Raw genomic sequence first — 18797 nt, forward strand, 5'->3', positions numbered from 1 at the left:
GCATCCATTCTGTAATGAGGACATTTATGCATTCAACCAATGGTCACTGAGGAATGAAGGAGGGCTATGTGGTAGATAGGAACTAGTTATTCCTTGGGAATATAGATATTAATAAGACCTAATCCTCATTTTGGAGGAATTCCTAATCTGACAACGAGACAGACATTCCCCAACTGTTACCATCAGGTACAAGGAATAACAGAGAAGAGGGGGCCAGCCACCAGTTGCTATGGGAATGCTGGGGGTGGGGGAAGCACATCCAACTCACCAGTGGTTGTAGTAGGGGCAATGTTGGGAAAGGCTTCCAGATGAATGCCATTCTTGAAAGATGAGGAGGGGCTGGCCTGTGGATAAAAGGGAGGGCATTGCAGCAAGAAGAGCACTTTATGAAGAGGTGGAGAGTCACAGGCATGAGAGTAGGTTTGGTCAGAATGAAGCAAAGGGTACATGTGAAATACACCAGAGAAGGAGGCTGGGAGGGTGGGGAGGCCTCTCCCATGACCGTGGCACTGCTTCAGGGTGAGAAATGACAGGGTTTGGAGCAGGGGTGAGAACAACCATGCGCAGCAGAGTGGGGACAGTGTGGCAGAGCTGACCCGGGAGATAGGCAAATTCATCAGTGGGCCCGTGGAAACCCTTGCAAGTGCTTCCGAAGTGTCATTAACCATGGCAGGTCACATGGAATCAGGGTGAAGGTGCAGACTGTTAAAAGAGGGCAACCCACGGGGAAGTTGTGAAAGTGCTCTCTCTCTCTCTGACACTCCCTCTCACAGTGTATGCCTGCTGGGGACATCTTGGGGCTGCTCAGGTCCAGCTGCCTCCAACTCAAGAACAGCAGGTAGGGGGAGGCAAAGAGGCAGAAACCCGGGGCTCCAGGACATTCTGGAAAATTCTGGGAGCGAGAGACACCCCAGGCTGACTCAGCATGACTCTCTAAGAAAATGGAACAAAAGCAGCAGCCTCCCTTAACAACCAGCAGGTGACAGCTTAACCCAAATCAGGTTTTGACAAGATCTACCTCCCTGTGCTCCCTAGCAAGTCCTCCAAATACTCAGTCCCAATGCCAACACTGCCACCCCCCCGCCCCCGCCGCCAGAGTCTGGCTCACTCCATCATTTTCTCTCCCCCTCACACAGCAACTTTTCTACTTCTTCTCCTCTCCCATTCCCCCCCACCCCAACTACCACCTTGTTAAAGACAACGTGTTACATCAATTGGCAAGTTACTTGCTCTGCTAAGTGCTTCACTTACATTATCTCAGTTCTTAGGTCGCTGTTCCCCTCGCCTGGGTTGACATGTTTGGAAAGGCTAGTCCACATTTGCTGCCTTGTCTGTCTTATTTCCCATCCTTCAAACACTGCTGATCTGGCTTCCATTTTAATCAGAGACTTCCTAGTTTCCAAATAATTTAGCCATATTCTCCTCTACCTTCTTGTAGCACTCAGTGATGTGGATGGGCACATTCTCTGGGCCCATTCCATTTGGCTCCAATGACCGTGAATTCTCTTGATTTCCCTCCTACCTCTGCAAATGCCATTTTCCTGCCTCCTCCTCATCTCCCAGCACATTGTAAGCATCCCCAAGGCTTCTGCCATCAACCTCTCTTCTCTCTCTACACCCTCCTCCTGGAAGCTTTATGGATTCTATATTGACTTCTGTAGAGAGCCTCTCAGATGAGTGTCTCTTGTCTTGACTTCTTTTTGGAGCTACAAAAATATCTACCCATCTGTCTATTGGTATGTGTGTTTCATAGCCCCCACAGTCCCCTGCTCCTGAATTCAACTTTTCCCTGAGCCTACCTTTCCCTTCTATGGTCACTGCTTGGTGAATAGCTCCATATGCTCCCAGTTGTTCAGGCTCAAACCATGGGAGCCTCTTGAGTTGATCCTGTCCTCCACATCCCATTAATGGCTATAATCTCTGAGAGTCAGCCAAGCCCTATAATAATTTGTCCCTCATTCTCCAGGGTTCTTATGGCATCTGCCCCTTCACTGCATCTTTCTCTCTCTCTCTCTCTCTCTCTCACACACACACACACACACACACACACACACACACACCATGAGCCAGGTACCATGCCTAGTGCTAGGGATTCAGCTGTGAACTAGACAGATATGGTTCCTACCCTCAGGGGCCTTGTAAGTGGGACAGACAAGAGGACAAGTAATTGCCATCTACTATGATAAATGCTTTGGGGATAAAGTACAGTATGCTTGCTGTAGGAGCCCTTTAAAGGATCTTCCAGGCTAGAATTGAGGAGACAAGGCTTCTCCGTGGAAACAACATTTAAACTGAGGCCTAAAGGTGGAAACAGAAGTTGGCTAGGTGAAGGTTAGGGAGGATAAAGAAGGCAACTGGAGATGAGCACTGGAGGTGAAGGAACAGATGGGCAAAGAATGGTTCACTGGGGGAGCTTTGGATGATTCAGGATGGCTGAGGGGTAGAGTATAGCAGGGTGTTGAGAGATGAGGCTGGAGGGCTAGGCAAGGCCCAACTCATGCAGGGTCTTTTGTGTTGGTGAAGGAATTTGGAATTTATCCTGAGAGCAATGGGGAACCACTGATGAGTTTTAAGCAATGGAAGAATGTAATTAATATGCATTTTAGGAAATACTACTACGATATAGATTTGAGATAGTCAATGGATTGAAGTAGTCGAGATTGGATGCTTGTCAAACCACCAATAAGGTTGATGTTGTCATGTAGGCAAAAATGATGGTGATGACAGTTCTGATCCAAAAAGCGATGAGGACAAAGAGAAGCGCACGCACCTGAGGGACATTCATGACATAGCAGTGATGTATGAACAATTGACTATATATGTCAGACAAAGGGAGAGGGGCAGATCAAGGATATGGATGGAGATGTCATTCACAAAGGCAAGGAACACTTAGGGGTGACCTGGTTTGGGGGAAAAATAATAAGTTCAGCTCTGTACATTAATTCTGAGGTTAGCCAAGTCAAGACGTCTACTATGTGGTTGGATATGTGGATTTGGAGTTCAGGAGAGTGTCAGCATAATGGCAATAGCTGAAGTGATTGGACTAGATGAGATCATCTGGCAGGACCTGGAAGGAAAGCCTTACTTTAGGGATGAGTCTGAGTTAGGAAGTGAATAAAAAGTGAGGAAGTTGAGGATAGCAAGTTTAGACAAGTTGTTCAAGAGGTTTAGCTATAAACAGGAGGGGGAACATACAGTAATTAGAATAATCTAGGGTGGGGCGCCTGGGTGGCTCAGTCGGTTGAGCGGCCGACTTCGGCTCAGGTCATGATCTCGCTGTCCGTGAGTTCAAGCCCTGAATCGGGCTCTGTGCTGACAGCTCAGAGCCTGGAGCCTGTTTCAGACTCTGTGTCTCCCTCTCTCTGACCCTCCCCTGTTCATGCTCTGTCTCTCTCTGTCTCAAAAATAAATAAACGTTAAAAAAAATTTTAAAAAAAATCTAGGGTTAAGAGGCTTTTTGTTTTATGATGGGCAAGACATACTCATATCTAATAAGAACGAGAAAAAAATTATTTCTAGTTCAGGGTCTTTTGAACCATCCCAATCCTTTTGACAAAATGCTAGCACGATTGAGCCTATATGCTTCCTTATCTTTCTGCGTGAGATAAGGAGGCAGGTCCCTTTGGAGGAGACACTTCTTTTTGCCTCTCAGAAGCCACAGGCTGCTTCAAATATTCTGGGCCCTTTCCCACCAGAACTCACGCAAGGGTTGACTCAGAGAACTCGTTTTTCAGGATGGCTCATCCAGGCGTCTGGGGATATTCTCCTCCCAAAGGGCAGAGTCCAGCGGTGCGTAATCTGTCTCTACCTTTTCAGGACTTAGCAGGTGCTAAGGAAAGGGTTCGCCAGAACAAATACCAGCTCTGGTGATGGAGCTAGAGAAAGATACCCACAATTTGGAGGATAGATGTTCCTCCTCAGGTTTTGCAATGATGTTGTTAAGTCCACTAACATTTCCAGATGCCTGTTTGGTGCCAGCCCCTGGTAGTGCTGTGATGGACTAGAGGAACCACAGTCCAGAAGAGGAGATATATAAGTAAAGCATCAATTACAAGACAGTGTTCTTAGAGCTTCATGAGACAGTCCTTGGGACTGGGAAGCCAGGCAGACTCTTCTACAGGAGCCCAGCCTCAAAAGTTTGATGGCAGAAAGTAGAAAACTCTAAATGCCTCTACCAACCCAGAGCCTGGCTGTCCTATTATTTGTGAGGGGGGGTGGGGGGGAGATGGCGACACAATCTATTTCAAATTGATTTTTTTTTTCCTCTGCAGACTTTTCCTTTCTGGTGAGCATGTGTATTCAGGACTGGGAGACAGAACATTGGGAAAACATTTGCACAAAACCTTATAGAATGTCCAAGTCTAGCCTTGGAACCTCCAAATTCAAAGCAGGTGAGGCCACCATTGCTGGATATTGGAAAGCCCCTGAGCTCAGTCCTCACACTTCTCTTCATTCCCTCATTCACTATCTCACCCTCTCCTGGTGGCTTTAAGCAGCAATTACATATGGAGAAGCCCTAAGTTCACATCTGTAATCAAGACCTTGCCCCCTGCCTTGTACTTGTATACCCAGCAGCGTACCCAACATCACTATTTGGGTTTCCAGTGGGTTTTTTTCCCCCAGTGGGCTTCTTAAACACACACCTCCAACCACACTTCTTTCTTCCCAAACCTGCCCCTCCCTGGTTTGCCCCCATCACAGTTAATGGTCCCCCATCTCCAATCTGTCATCAAATCTAGTGGACACCCCCTTCAAATATCCAGATGCTAAATATCTCTCCCTTTTCCCTCTGCTTCCCCTTAGCCAGAGCCTTCATCATCTCCACCCGCTTTAGCGTAGGGGCCTCCTAACTGGTATCCTTGCCCCCATATTGTCTTTCCATGGAACATCCTCAGAACAACTGACTCTTCGAAAATGTCAGATCTCATCACCCCATAGCTCAAACATTCCCAGTGGCTCCCATCTCATTCAAGGTAGAATTCAAAAAACTTACAATGGCCCTTGAGGCCCCTCTCCTCTGCTAGTGCCCTTCACCTTGACCACCCCTCTCCAGCCACACTGGCCTTCTGACATTGCTTGTCAACACCACTCACCCTCCCGCCTCATCACCTTTGCATCTGAGAGCTTTTCTGCCTGGAACATCCTTCCCCCAGACATCTCCACGGCCTACTTCCCACCTCTCTCAGATCCTTGCTAAAATATCTCCTTTCCAGTGAGACTTTTCTGACTACTCTGTTTAAAGTCACAACCCCCTCCCCTCATCACTTCCCCACCTTTAATCTAGGCTTTATTTGTCACCAAGGCACTTGTCACCATCGAACCTACTAAATATTTTACTTATTTGCTTATTGTTGATTTTCCTTCTCCTAGAATATAATCTTGACGAAGGTAGGGATTTTTGTTTGCTTCATTTAATGCTGAGTTTCTAGCATCTACAGCAGTGCCTGGCACACATAGGGTGCTCAGTTAATATTTGTGGAATAAATTAATTAATCCCAGGTTGCAATGAGCTCCTGACATGTGTCAAACAGGAGCCTGGAATGTGCCAGAAAACCCCTTATAGTGAGCAACACAGTTCTCATTTAGCAGATAAGGAGACAGAAGCATGGAGGGTATGAGTGCCCTGCCTCTCTGTTCCCATAGCAACCTGCGCATGTCCCCAGTACCTATTGTTCTGCACTGTCATGGTCCATTTGCCCAGACAGCTGTAAGATTTTTGAAGTCAAGGACCATCTCTTAATCATTGTTGCATCTCCAGTACCTGGTAGAGCACTGGGCACATAGTAGATGCTTAAGAAATGTTTGTTGCATGCATGCATGAATGAAATCGGGACAGAAACCCATAACTGTCAGGTATACAGGTCTCTGCTCACCCACTCTGCCCTGGGGTGTCCCTAAGACAGCTACAGAACAGCTAAGTTCCCTTCCCCTGGCAGAGTGCCTGTCTTACACATCCTCACCCACAGAAACAGAAGTATTTCAGATGGAGAACACTGTATACTGGCTGACAGTTTTTTCCCATCACACTAGGCAAATGGAAAGGATTTCTCCACTCAATCCCTATGCAGTTCCCCAGACACACAGGCAAGGTCTCTTTGTTCCACTCCCCACCCCCCACATCTGCAGTCTGCCCTACTATTTTCCCCAACTTCAGCTGCTGGGTTGGGCTGCCTGCCCATCCATCCACTCATCCAGCCTTCAGCCAACAGCCTCCGCAAACCTTCTCCAGGCTACGGTGGGGGGGGGGGGGGGGGGGGAGCGGATCTAAGCCAACCCCCTACCTGCCCTTACCTCACTCCTCCCCGCCCCCCACTGTGTGTTCAGTAGGTTCTCCAAGTCTCTCCTTTGCCTCTTCTTTCTAGATTCTCCTCCAACCCCCAAACCCACGTCTTGGCTTCATGGTGATGGCTTGCTCCATCCCATGGATGATTGTGGGCCTCTTTTCCCATCTGTTTCCCCTTCTCTAGATCAGTAATTCTTTTTTTTTTTATTTTTTTTAAAGTTTATTTATTTTGAGAGAGAGAGAGAGAGAGAAACAGAGCACATGAGCAAGGGAGGGGCAGAGAGAGGGAGAGAGAAAATCCCAAGCAGGCTCTGCACTGTCTGCACCCAGCCCCATGTGGGAATCAAACTCATGAACCATGAGATCATGACCTAAGCTGAAGTCAAGAGCCAGATGCTTAACTGACTGAGCCACCCAGGTGTTCCATCTAGATCAGTAATTCTTAAACAACTGTGGGGGAGGGGTCATAGACCCTTTTGAGAAACTGGTGTGGGCTATGGACCTTCTTCCTCCAAAAACCCATGTACATTTTTTTTTTTACATTTATTTATTTTTTGAGAGACAGAGACAGAGCATGAGCAGGGGAGGGGCAGAGAGAGAGGGAGACACAGAATCCGAAACAGGCTCCAGGCTCTGAGCTGTCAGCACAGAGCCTGACGCGGGACTCAAACCCACGAACCATGAGATCATGACCTGAGTCGAAGTTGGACGTTTAACGGACTGAGCCACCCAGGTGCCCCCCAAACCCATGAACTCTTAAATGCAGCATTTTGCATAGATGTTCAAGTGCAGCCCGGTTAAGAACTCCTCCTGTAGATGGTCTCTCTTCTCCTTCTCCCCTCCCCTCTAGATTTCTGGTTGTCATTGGCTTCCACATCAATCTCCCCAGTCTCCTTTCAGAAGCAGAATCTTCTCCCTACCATATTATTACCAATGCTGTTATTGTTATTAACAGCAGCTACAAGGTTTGAACATTTGTCACGCATCATCTGATTTCATCCTCTTGACAACCCCAAGAGGAAGCAACTATTATTGTCCCATTTTTACAGATGACAGAACTCTTGGTCACGTCGTTTGCCAATCCCACAGAGCTCTCAGTCCACAGTGTCTTTCCTCTGCCCCACGGTGTGTTGCCTCTTTGTTATAAACTGGTGTTTGCTTTGACCTTCCCCCTTCTACCACGTGAAGCTGGCCTCCACCGCCCCACCCCATGGTGTGTTGCCTGTTATTCTTAACTACTGAGTTTTTTTTAAACCTCCCGTCTTTACCACCTGAAATGCACCTTTTTCATCACCTCCCCCACTCCTCGGAAGCTCCCTCTTTCTCCCCCATCCACCACTTCAAGTGACCACAGGTGGCTTCTTTGCAGTTGCTTGAGAACATGTGAGCCATGAAAAAGGTTTCGTTTCCCTTCCCACTCTCAGCCCAGCTGTGACAGCCTCTGTGACCCTTGCCGGCCCTAAATGGAGCACTTACAGCCGCTTCTGACAGAAGGCCTTGTCACTTCTGGGACTGGCAAAACTGACATCCAGGTAAGAGGAAGGGAGAGGACATCTAGTTGATAACTCACCTGTACCAGGCCTGTGCTTGGCACGGGGACACAGAACCCGAGCTATAAAGGCCTTAGCTTCTGGGTGTTTCCAGGCGTCCTGTTGATGGACACTTGGAGGCTCTACGATGATTGGCCTCATTCCATCTACTGCCTGTCTCTGGATGGTCAGGGGTCCCTCTGCAGCATGACCAGCATCCAGCTGCCAGCGGAGCCAGCAAAAACACTGCTCAGACCCTACCCGAGAAACAGCTGGCTGCTGCATCTTTCTCCTCAGTTCAAATCTCAGAGCAGCCTGATAATTTTAGTTGTATTAATCATAGTCATACTTTTGTTCTTAGCATGATAAAGGAGTATACCATCACAAAAGCAATTTCTAAAACTGTGACTTGAAGGGCAATATACATACAGAAAGGTGCACATATCAAAACTGTGCAGCTTGAGGAATTTTCACATTTGTGTAACCTGCACCTAGTCAAGAAACAGAATTTGTCAGCACCCCCAAACCACCCTAGTGCTTCCTTCCTGCCATTACCCCAGGGTAACCACTATCCTGATGACTTCCAACAGCACACGTTGGTCTTGCCTTTTTTGTGGACAAAAGCAATGTTAAAAGAAACAGACCATCCTCTTGTCCACCCTCCAGGCACACATTTTGATTGACTGAGGATTCATGGATTCAATTAGTGATTGACCAGAAATTGACTGTATGCAAAACGGACCAAGAATCTTCTGAATTGAGGGGTGCCTGGGTGGCTCGGTCTATTAAGCATCCAACTTTGGCTCAGGTCATGATCTCGTGGTTCGTGAGTTCGATCCCTGTGTCGGGCTCTGTGCTGACAGCTCGGAGCCTGGAGCCTGCTTTGGATTCTGTGTCTCCCTCACTCTCTGCCCCTCCCCCCACTCATGCTCTGTTTTTCTCTCTCAAAAATAAACATTGAAAAAAAGTAAAACAAACAAACAAACAAACAAAAACAAGAATCTTTTGAATTGAACCAAGGGACTGTAGCCTCCAAGGGACTTTAACTGTAAACTGACCCTCTGCTGGGGCTCCAGAATCTCAAAGTATGTTCTCAACAAAGGGCCCGGCACCTGTCTGCATGCACACCTGATCACTTCCTCTACAGTTCAAGTTCTCATGCTCACTGCTGCTGGTTTTCTTTTTCCTTTTTCTTCTTAGTTCTGAAATAAGGATATTAGAGACTCTAGAAAGCACTGTCCTCCAGAACTCTGGCCTGATCACTCTTAGTGATGGAGAAATCATGATCTCATGAGCTTACCTATTCCAGGCAGATCTGACAAGTAAGTTTTAAACTGTTTAAACACACACACGCCTCTGGAAAACTTTCTTGTTTGAGCTCAAGTATACTGCAATTTTTGCTCGTGGATTCTAGTCCTGCCTTCTGCAGTGCCCCAGAACTAGTCAATTCAGTAATCAGATTTGGGTGCTCTCTCTGTGCCAGGCTCAGAGGCATGTGAGGCTCCCTGAACCCCAAATCCTTTCTGTGGAGATCCTGGGATTTACTGAGTCAGGGATGTGGCTAAACTAGCATTTACCAAAGAACATTCTAGTGGATGCTAATCCCCAGAAATACTTTATGAAAATAGAGCTCTGAGCTCAAGTCAGTTGGGTAAGAGCTCCACACTCTCTGGTCTGTTTCTAGTGTCACATCCTACATGAGCTCAGATAAGACTCTGGGAGGTCTCGAAGCAGAGAAACACTGTCTCACTTTGTCAGTGTTTTCAAGACTTTCTTGACTTAGAATCCTTTTCTATAGAGTGCCTATGCATATTTCTCAGAATGAGTGTCCCTCAGAACAGGACCTAGGCCAGCTAGCTTTAAGCCTTCTCCAGAACTGCACTGTCCAATCTGGTAGCCGCTGGCACATGGGGATATCGAACACTTGAAATGTGACTTCAAACTGAGATGTGCCGTGAGTGTAAAATATACACCAGGTTTCGAAGTCTTAGTACGAAAAGAACACAAAGTGTCAATAATTTTGTGTTGACTCTGTGTGGGAATAAAATGCTGTTTTTGAAATATCAGGTTGAAATATATTATTAAAATGAATTTCTTTTTACTCTCGAAAATGTGACTGCTGGGAAGTGTATGGTTATCCATGCAGCGTGCGTTATATTTCCGCTGGAAAGTGCTGCCCTAGCCTTCCCTGCCGGTCATGAAGGCTTAGTTGGCACATGGAGGGGGGGAGGGGTTGGTAGCGTCATGGAGGAAGTTCAGGGGAACTGCGGGAATTCATTGAAGGGACAGCTCACAAAGCTTGGGAGGGGGGAGGGAGGGGGGGTGGTCAGGAAGTGGTGACAAAGCTGAGACCTGAAAGATGAGAAGGAGTTAGCCTGAGGAAGGCAGTGAAAATAGCATGTGCCTAGTCCTTGAAGTGAAAGAGGAACTGTGGGTATTCCAGGAGGGCTGAGGCATGGGAGTGGAGAACAGAGAGGGCAGCATGGGCCAAGATTTGGGGGGCCTGGGAAGCTGTAGTAAAGGGTCTGTCTTGAGGACATTGGGAAGGCACTGAAGGCTTTTCAGTTGGGTGAGACTAGGCAGATTTGCATTTTAGAAAGATCTCCCTGATATTTGGATGAGACATAGATGGGGGTAAGGACAGACTGAAGGCAGAATGGCTGATTCTGAAGCTGTTGGAGTCATCTAGGAGGGAGGTGATGAAGGTCTGGACTATACCACAAACCATGGAATTAAGGAAACCCAGTGTGTGGGAAATAGGGTCAGAGCTAGGACCACTGGTCCAGGTTGCTACTTGGAGATGAGACCAGGGGAGGGGTGGAGTCCAGGTTGATATCCTAGTTTCTTTTTTTTTTTTTAATTTTTTTTTTCAACATTTATTTATTTTTGGGACAGAGAGAGACAGAGCATGAACGGGGGAGGGGCAGAGAGAGAGGGAGACACAGAATCAGAAACAGGCTCCAGGCTCCGAGCCATCAGCCCAGAGCCCGACGCAGGGCTCGAACTCACGGACCGCGAGATCGTGACCTGGCTGAAGTCGGACGCTTAACCGACTACGCCACCCAGGCGCCCCGATATCCTAGTTTCTGAGTCGTGAGGCGGTGATGGGACCACAGGAGGCTGTGGGAAGGGAAGATGGTGAGTTTAGGATCGTTCCAGTTGAGTTGGGAAGGTGTGGGGGTGTACAGATGGGGATGCCCGAGGCGAAGTGGATATCGAGGTCTGAGCTCAGAAGGGAGTTCCATGGTGAAGGAGAGTTGACACAAAACAGCTACCCTATGAATCTGAGGTTCCTCATTGCAAGGTGGGGACATGATCTACTTCCCAGAATCAGTGTGATGATCAGATGATGTAACATGTTGAATGTGCCTGGCATTGCACAGGCACACAGAAGGTGCTAGGGGAATAGTGTGGTTCTTTGTTTCAGAGGGTCTATCATCCCTGTTTCCTACAGGGTCAAACCCACCATGATCTTTGCAGCTGCCATTTTGTCCTTCACTACCCATGGGCCCACAACTGTGTTTTTGAAGTTTCCAATGCAGCGATGGAGAGATGTTGCCAGAAAAAGTTGGGGGAAAGGGGAGTGAAGGCAGCTCCCCCTTCCTGGGTGGCCCTAGAGTTAGAAGGGAGTGAGCAGTCGGTACTACAAAATGAAGACTGCACTGGCTGCTGGCTCCCACCCTGCCTAGCAAAGCAATAAACCTTGCCCTACTCTAAGCCTCAGTTTCTTCACGGGCTCAAGGAGAGACCTGTCAGCTGGACCCTCCCTGGTCCTGTCCCTGCCTTCTTCTTGCTCCCAGAAAGCCTCTTTCCTTCTCTTGACCCACAGAAGACATCACTTCCTTGAAGACTTGGCTCACTGCGGGCCTCCTGGCGGCTCCTTCCTGGGGCAAAGGGCCAAAATCCTGACAAGATTAAGAGGCTTTGGGACTGTGCCAGGCTGGGAAAACAGGAAGGATGACGAAGTAACCCCCCCCCCCCCGCCCCTTCTTCTGGGGCTTGTTTACTTCAGCTTCTCCTCAGCTGAGTTTTCTGGATACACAGTAACCCCTGACATTTTCATCCCATGCCCAGCCTCTGGCCCCACAGCACTTAATGCACCCTTTGGACATGGAGTTCACGGGACAGGCTTGCTCCTGTGTCCACTTGGCCAACTGCACCGAACTCCTGGAAAGCAGGAAGAACATAGATACATCCTAACTGGATACCTACCATGTTCCACGGGAGGAACTGTCCTCTCAGCTCCCCAGGATAAGCAATGTTCCTACATTTCCAGCTGTGGAAACTGAGTCTCAGGGAGGTGATCCATGTCACCAAACATGTTTGTGTTGGACCCAGAAATAGGGAAAAGTGGAAGGGAGAAGGACCTCTTAGCAATTAAGAGCATATCTTTCTGGGCGCCTGGCTGGCTCAGTTCGAGGAGCGAGCCACTCTTGATCTCGGGGTCATGGGTTCGAGCCCCATGCTGGGGGTAGAGATTACGTTAATAAATAAATACACTTAAAAAAACAAAACAGAGAGCATATCTTTTGGAAGCTGACCGAGCCTTGATTGATTCTTCCACTTCCTGCCTATGGAATTCGGACAGGTTCCTAGTGGGAGGCTGTGTGGGGTAGTGGTTCCAGAGCACAGGCTCTGGAATCAAATGTCAGTTCCCCCATCGGCTCGTTATGTGACCCTGGGAGAGTTTCTTCGCCCCTCTGCACTTCAGTTTCCACGGCTGTAAGACAGGTTAATAATAGCTCCTAACCACATTGACTTGTTATGCGGATTAAATGTGATAATCCACGTGGAACACTTAGCACAGTGTCTGGCCCATGGGCCAGCTCCATCAGTGCAGCTACGATAGGCACGGACACAGAGCTCGCTGACTCTAGCTGCCACCTGTCCCCCAGCCTGTCGCCAGTCACCCTGGGGGCTCACTCAGCTCTTCCCGTATGGTAGGCGCTCACTGGCACGCTGACAGAGGACGGGTTGGGAATTGACTCAGTGTTTCTGAAAACAGGCTTCTGACGATATGTGGGAATAGGATTCTGAAGGAAGACGGTTTTCAGGAGTTTCCCAACCAACCAGCAAGTGACAGCTTTTTGCACGCTAGTAGGAACTTAAAATATTTCCAGGCTCCTTTTTTTCTCTCTGATTGCAGGAGCAACTTATCCTCATTGTGCCCTGTTCAGATGTTACATAAAGATATAAAGCAGGCAAGTTAAAGTCCTAAGGAATCCTGCTTTGAAAGAGGTGCACACTGTTAATCTGAGGTGGGTCCTTCCAGACTTTTCCTATGCCTACGCCTAGTTTTTGAGCTCTGTTGTGTGGCCCACTCTGTGTCAGACATTGTGGGGAGGCCCCCGCAGAGTAGAGATGACTGTCTGTACCTCAGGGGCAGGCACAGTTGGGGCGGGACACAGAATTTCACAGAACACTTCATCAGCAATTAAAGCCACCATTGTACTGATGACTCATTCTCTCACCACACACTTATCATTCAGGGATCTGGGACCCGGAAATGACGAATCAAGGTCCTACTTGGCTTCAGAGAAAGAATGGAGATTGAATTAACAAGACCCTCTGGTGTACTTGTCCCCTGTCAAGCGAGAGGGCGGAGTGGGTAATGCGACGCCCGCTCCAGAGAATAGCTCCCTCCCTTTGTGTAGGGAACTGAGTCTAAGGAGCCAGGCAGGCTGGGCTTACCACAGGCGGTTTCTGTGACCTTGGGCAAATCACTTCCCTCATCTGAGCCTCAGGTTCCTCACTGAGTGAGGACAATCTTCCTGCCTTGGAAGGTACATTTCCTCATTCATTCATTCGTTCATTCATACACACTCTTACTTCCTAGGAGTATGGGGGGATTACTCATAAACATGGCCATCTAGGGGGAAAACAAGTGGGGTCCTGTGTAATTTGTGTTATTGTTGAGCAAATATTTACTTCCTCCAGCCCTCCTCAGTGTGGAAAGAATATACTTCCGCCCTCTGTTGATATTGGACTTAGCCATGTGACTTATTTTGGCTAAAAGAATGTGTGTGGAAGTGACAGAGGCCGGCCCCAAGACACCGAGTATTCCATTCACCCATCTTGAGCAACCGTCCTTAGCCATGAGAACCATGAGTCCCAGCCAGCAGGGGCTCCTTCAGCCCGGACCCAGAGTCACAAGACCGGTGAGGCAGCCCAGCTCAGCTGGGGGAGCCCCGAGGAGCTCTGGCCACCCCGCAGACCCCTGGGTGAGAAATGAATGTTTTCTCAGAAAGCATGGAGTTTCTGGAAGCTGTTTTTTTTATGGAGCATTGTTGCAGCAAAACCTGATCCCTAGTGTGGATCCCTAGCTCACTCCTTACGCTGATGTCAGCTTGGATCTGAGGAAAGATTCTCTGATTTGGTGATACTTGACCTGAGATGGGAATGTTAGGAAGGAGCTAGTTGTGGAGCCGTCTCAGGGGAAGTGTTCCAGGCAGAGGGAACAGCAGCACCATAGTCCTGAGGCTGGAGGAAACTGGGCCTCTTCAGGAATAGAATTAAGGCCAGTTGGCTGGATTGTCTGCTAAGGGAGAGTACAGAGGTCTGAGCCCTAGACCCGTATGTTCGATGGGGCACTTCACGTTTCTACTCAGACATCCATCAGACGCTTCAAACTCAAAACATTGCCTCCAGAGCTGAGCTTGCGGTTTTCCCCCAAATCTGTCCTTCCTTTCTCATTTCCCCATCTCAGTCAGTGACACCACCACCTTCCTAGCCAGTCACCCAAGCTGGAAGGCTGGACCTCATCCCTAACTCCTCCCTCTCCCTAACCCACCTAATCTGTCCTCAGATCCTGCCCGTTCTACCCTGCTCGTTCTCTCCTATCTGTCCACTGCTCTCCACTTCCATAGAGACTACCCCAGTTGAAGCTGCTTAGACGACAGCATTAGCCACTTCCCAGCTTCCCGGCCTCCCTGCCTAGCCCTCCTCCAGCTGGTCCTCCACATGGCAGCCAGTGGTCTTATTTAAAAACAAACCATCTTGGGGCGCCTGGGTGGCTCAGTCGGTTAAGCGTCCAACTTCAGCTCAGGTCACGATCTCGCGGTCCGTGAGTTCGAGCCCCGCGTCGGGCTCTGGGCTGATGGCTCAGAGCCTGGAGCCTGTTTCAGATTCTGTGTCTCCCTCTCTCTGCCCCTCCCCCGTTCATGCTCTGTCTCTCTCTGTCTCAAAAATAAAATAAAAAAAAAACGTTAAAAAATTTTAAAAAAAAATAAAAAAATAAAAACAAACCATCTATAAGCAGCCGACTTCGGCTCAGGTCATGATCTCGCGGTCTGTGAGTTCGAGCCCCACGTCGGGCTCTGTGCTGACCGCTCAGAGCCTGGAGCCTGTTTCAGATTCTGTGTCTCCCTCTCTCTCTAACCCTCCCCCGTTCATGCTCTGTCTCTCTCTGTCTCAAAAATAAAATAAAAAAACGTTAAAAAAAAAAGTCTCTCCATAAGCGAGTGGCTAGCACTACAGATAGCACAGCCATGCGATGGAATATTATTCAGCAATAAAAAGGAGTGAGCTAAGTTCTGGAGATGGACAGTGGTAGTGGCTGCACGACGTGTGAATGTACCGAATTCCACTGGACTGTGCACCTAGAAATGGTTAAAATGATAAACTTTATGTGAGGAAAAAACCCACAGAAGAACCTTGCATGCGTGTTGCTAAATGAAAGAGACCAGTCTGAAGAGATTATGTACCATCTGATTCCAACTCTACGACATTCTGGAAGAGGTGAAAGAAACTCTGGGGACAGTGGAAAGACCTGCTGGGAGGGACAAGGGAAGGATAACTAGGTCAAGCACAGGGTATTGTTAGGGCAGTAAAGCTGTTCTGTATGACATGTAGTGGCGAACTCATGTCGTTATGCATTTGCCAAAACTCAGTGAACTATGCAGTACAAAGAGGGAGACTGGATGTACACCGTGGACTTGGGTCAATAAAAACCTCCGCAAAAACAAAGACAAACACATCGAGTTTCACGAGTCCTCTGTTTAGACCTTCCGATGCTTGCCCCTTTGATCTGGGCCGGAAGGTTTGCCAAGCTTCCCCCCGGAGTATTCCCCGGCATTCTTTAGGGATCAGTTGAAATGCCACTTCTTTCGAGAAGCTTTCCTTCATCCCCCAAAGTAGCCAGCCCCCCTCATCTTACCAGCCCCGTAGAGTTCGTTCTTAACCCTGTAACATTTGCACATTTAAAAAAATTTTTTTTTGTTTTACGTTTATTTATTTTTGAGACAGAGTGAGACAGAGCATGAACGGGGGAGGGTCAGAGAGAGAGGCAGACACAGAATCTGAAACAGGCCTCAGGCTCTGAGCTGTCAGCACAGAGCCCGATGTGGGGCTTGAACTCACGACTGCGAGATCATGACCTGAGACGAAGTTGGTTGCCCAACCGACTGAGCCACCCAGGCGCCCCTGCACATTTTTAATGAGATAGTTGACTATTAATTTGGGTAATGGCAGTCTCTTAGGCCCCATGAAGGCAGAGATCACGTCTGTCCTTTCACTATCTTATCTCTAATCCTTAGCCAGTGCCTGGTCCATAACAGAACTTGGTAAATGTGTGGCTGGACACAGTTTCACATAAAAAGGTCACATATTATATGATTCCATTTATATGAAATATCTAGAATAGGTAAATCCGCGGAGACAGAAAGCAGACAGGTTGTTGACAGTGGCTGGGGAGTGAGGGACTGCCTATGAGTATAGGGTGTCCTTTTGGGGGAGATAAAAATATTTTGGAACTTGACAGAGGTGGTGGTTGTACAATATTGTGAATATACTAAATGCTGCTGGACTATATATATATATATATATATATATATGATTAAAAATTTTTAATTATTTTATTTCTTGAGGGACAGAGCACGAGCAGGGGAGGGGTAGAGAGAGAGAGAGAGAGAGAGAGACAGAGAATTTGAAGCAGGCTTCAGGCTCTGAGCTGTCAGCACAGAGCCCGAAACGGGGCTTGAACCCACGAGTGCAAGATCATGACCTGAGCCAAAGTCTGATGCTCAACCGACTGAACCACTCAGGAGCCCCTGGACTGTATATTTTTAAAGTTTATTTATTTTTTTTAGTAATCTCTACACCCAACGTAGGGCTTGAACTCACGACCCCCAACATCAAGAGTCGCATGCTCTTCCTACTGAGCCAGCCAGGCACCCCTGAACTGAATATTTTTAAAATGGTTCATTTTATGTTAGTTGAACTCCATCTCAATTTAAAAAAATGTTTGGAGTATTAGCCCATGTCTGTCTGTTTTTCTTTCTTTCTTTCTTTCTTTCTTTCTTTCTTTCTTTCTTTCTACAAAGTCTCTTATTCCTTTACCTTTCTCGGGTTTACACTAGTACCTTTGGCCTCAGAGGTAGTTTTGACAGAAGAAATGCACAAGGACTAAAATAAATTAATGTTACTTTTTTTCCCTTAAAACTTTATTATAGGAAATTTTAAGTATATGCAACAGTAGGGAAAATAATATAATGAAATGTACCAATCACCCAGCTTCAACAGTTATAAACCCAGGGATGAACTTATTATACGCCCATCTGTTCCTCTGCTTTCTTGGGTTATTTTGATGCAGGTATCAGACATCATATAATTTCATCTGTAAACGTTTCCTTATGTCTCTCTAAAAGAGAAGAACTTGAGGGGCGCCTGGGTGGCTCCGTTGGTTAAGCGTCCAACTTCGGCTCAGGTCATGATCTCATGGCCTGTGAGTTCGAGCCCCACGTCAGGCTCTGTACTGGCAGCTCAGAGCCTGGAGCCTGCTTCTGATTCTGTGTCTCTTTCTCTCTCTGCCCCCCCACCCCCACTCATGCTGGCTCTCTCTGTCTTTCAATAATAAATGTTAAAAATTTTTTTTAAAATAAAATAAAAGAACTTGAAACATGTAACCACAAAATCATTATCACCTAAAAAATCAACAACAAATTCTTAATATTATCAAACATGCAGTCAGTGTAGAAATATACACAGTTGTTGCCTAAGTTTAAAACATAGGATGCACTGCAATATATACATTGCATTGATATGTCTCTTAAGTCTCTTTCAACCTATAGGTTTTCCCTCCCCTTCTCTCTTTTTATTTTATTTTATTTTTTTAACGTTTATTTATTTATTTTGAGAGAGAGAAAGACAGAGGGAGGGAGAGGGAGAGAGAGAGAATCCCAAGCAGGCTCCAAGCTGTCAGTGCAGAGCTCGGCCTAGGGCTCGAACTCACTAACTGTGAGATCATGACCTGAGCCAAAATCAAGAGCCTTTCACTTAACTGACTGAGCCACCCAGGTGCCCCAAACGCTCTCTCTTTATAAAGTGGAATGTGTGGGAGTGGAATAGACAGGAATTCTCCCTTTCTTTGTCTTCAATTTATTTTTTGAAGGAGTGAGGTATTTGTCCTGTGGAGTTCCCCACATTCTGGATTTTGCTAATTGTATCCCTGTGGTATCATTTAATATACTCCCTAACCCCTTTATTCCATGTGACTAGACTCTTGCTAGGGTCAGGTTAAGTGTTTTTTCAGCAAAAATACCTCACAGGTGACGTTGTATACCTGTATCAGGAGACACATCACATATTTATCTTTCTTTCTGTGAAACTCCTAGCGACTGATAAGCGTGGCCCAAATCCAATGTTTTGTTAAAGTTTGCAAAATACAAAATGCAAAATTCTAATTGTTAAAATTTTGTTTTCATTTATTAGCAGAAACACTTTGATCAGGGAACTTTTCTCTAACCAATTATTTGATTACAATGAGATTCAGTTACAGTGAAATTCAGTTCATATAGGAAAAGTAGGAAAATGCTTGATTTTTTCATTGACCAATTTTCAAATGATGAGTAGGTTTCCTAACATGTTCAAGGGAAATCCAATGAGGTTTTCTTTCTCTCTCTCTTTCTTTCCCTTTTTCTTTTTCCTTCCTTCCTTCCTCCCTTCCTCCTTTCCTCCCCTCTTTCTTTCTCTTTCTTTCTTTCTTTCTT

The sequence above is a fragment of the Prionailurus bengalensis genome, chromosome A3, assembly GCF_016509475.1.
Source record: "Prionailurus bengalensis isolate Pbe53 chromosome A3, Fcat_Pben_1.1_paternal_pri, whole genome shotgun sequence".
Taxonomy (NCBI): domain Eukaryota; kingdom Metazoa; phylum Chordata; class Mammalia; order Carnivora; family Felidae; genus Prionailurus; species Prionailurus bengalensis.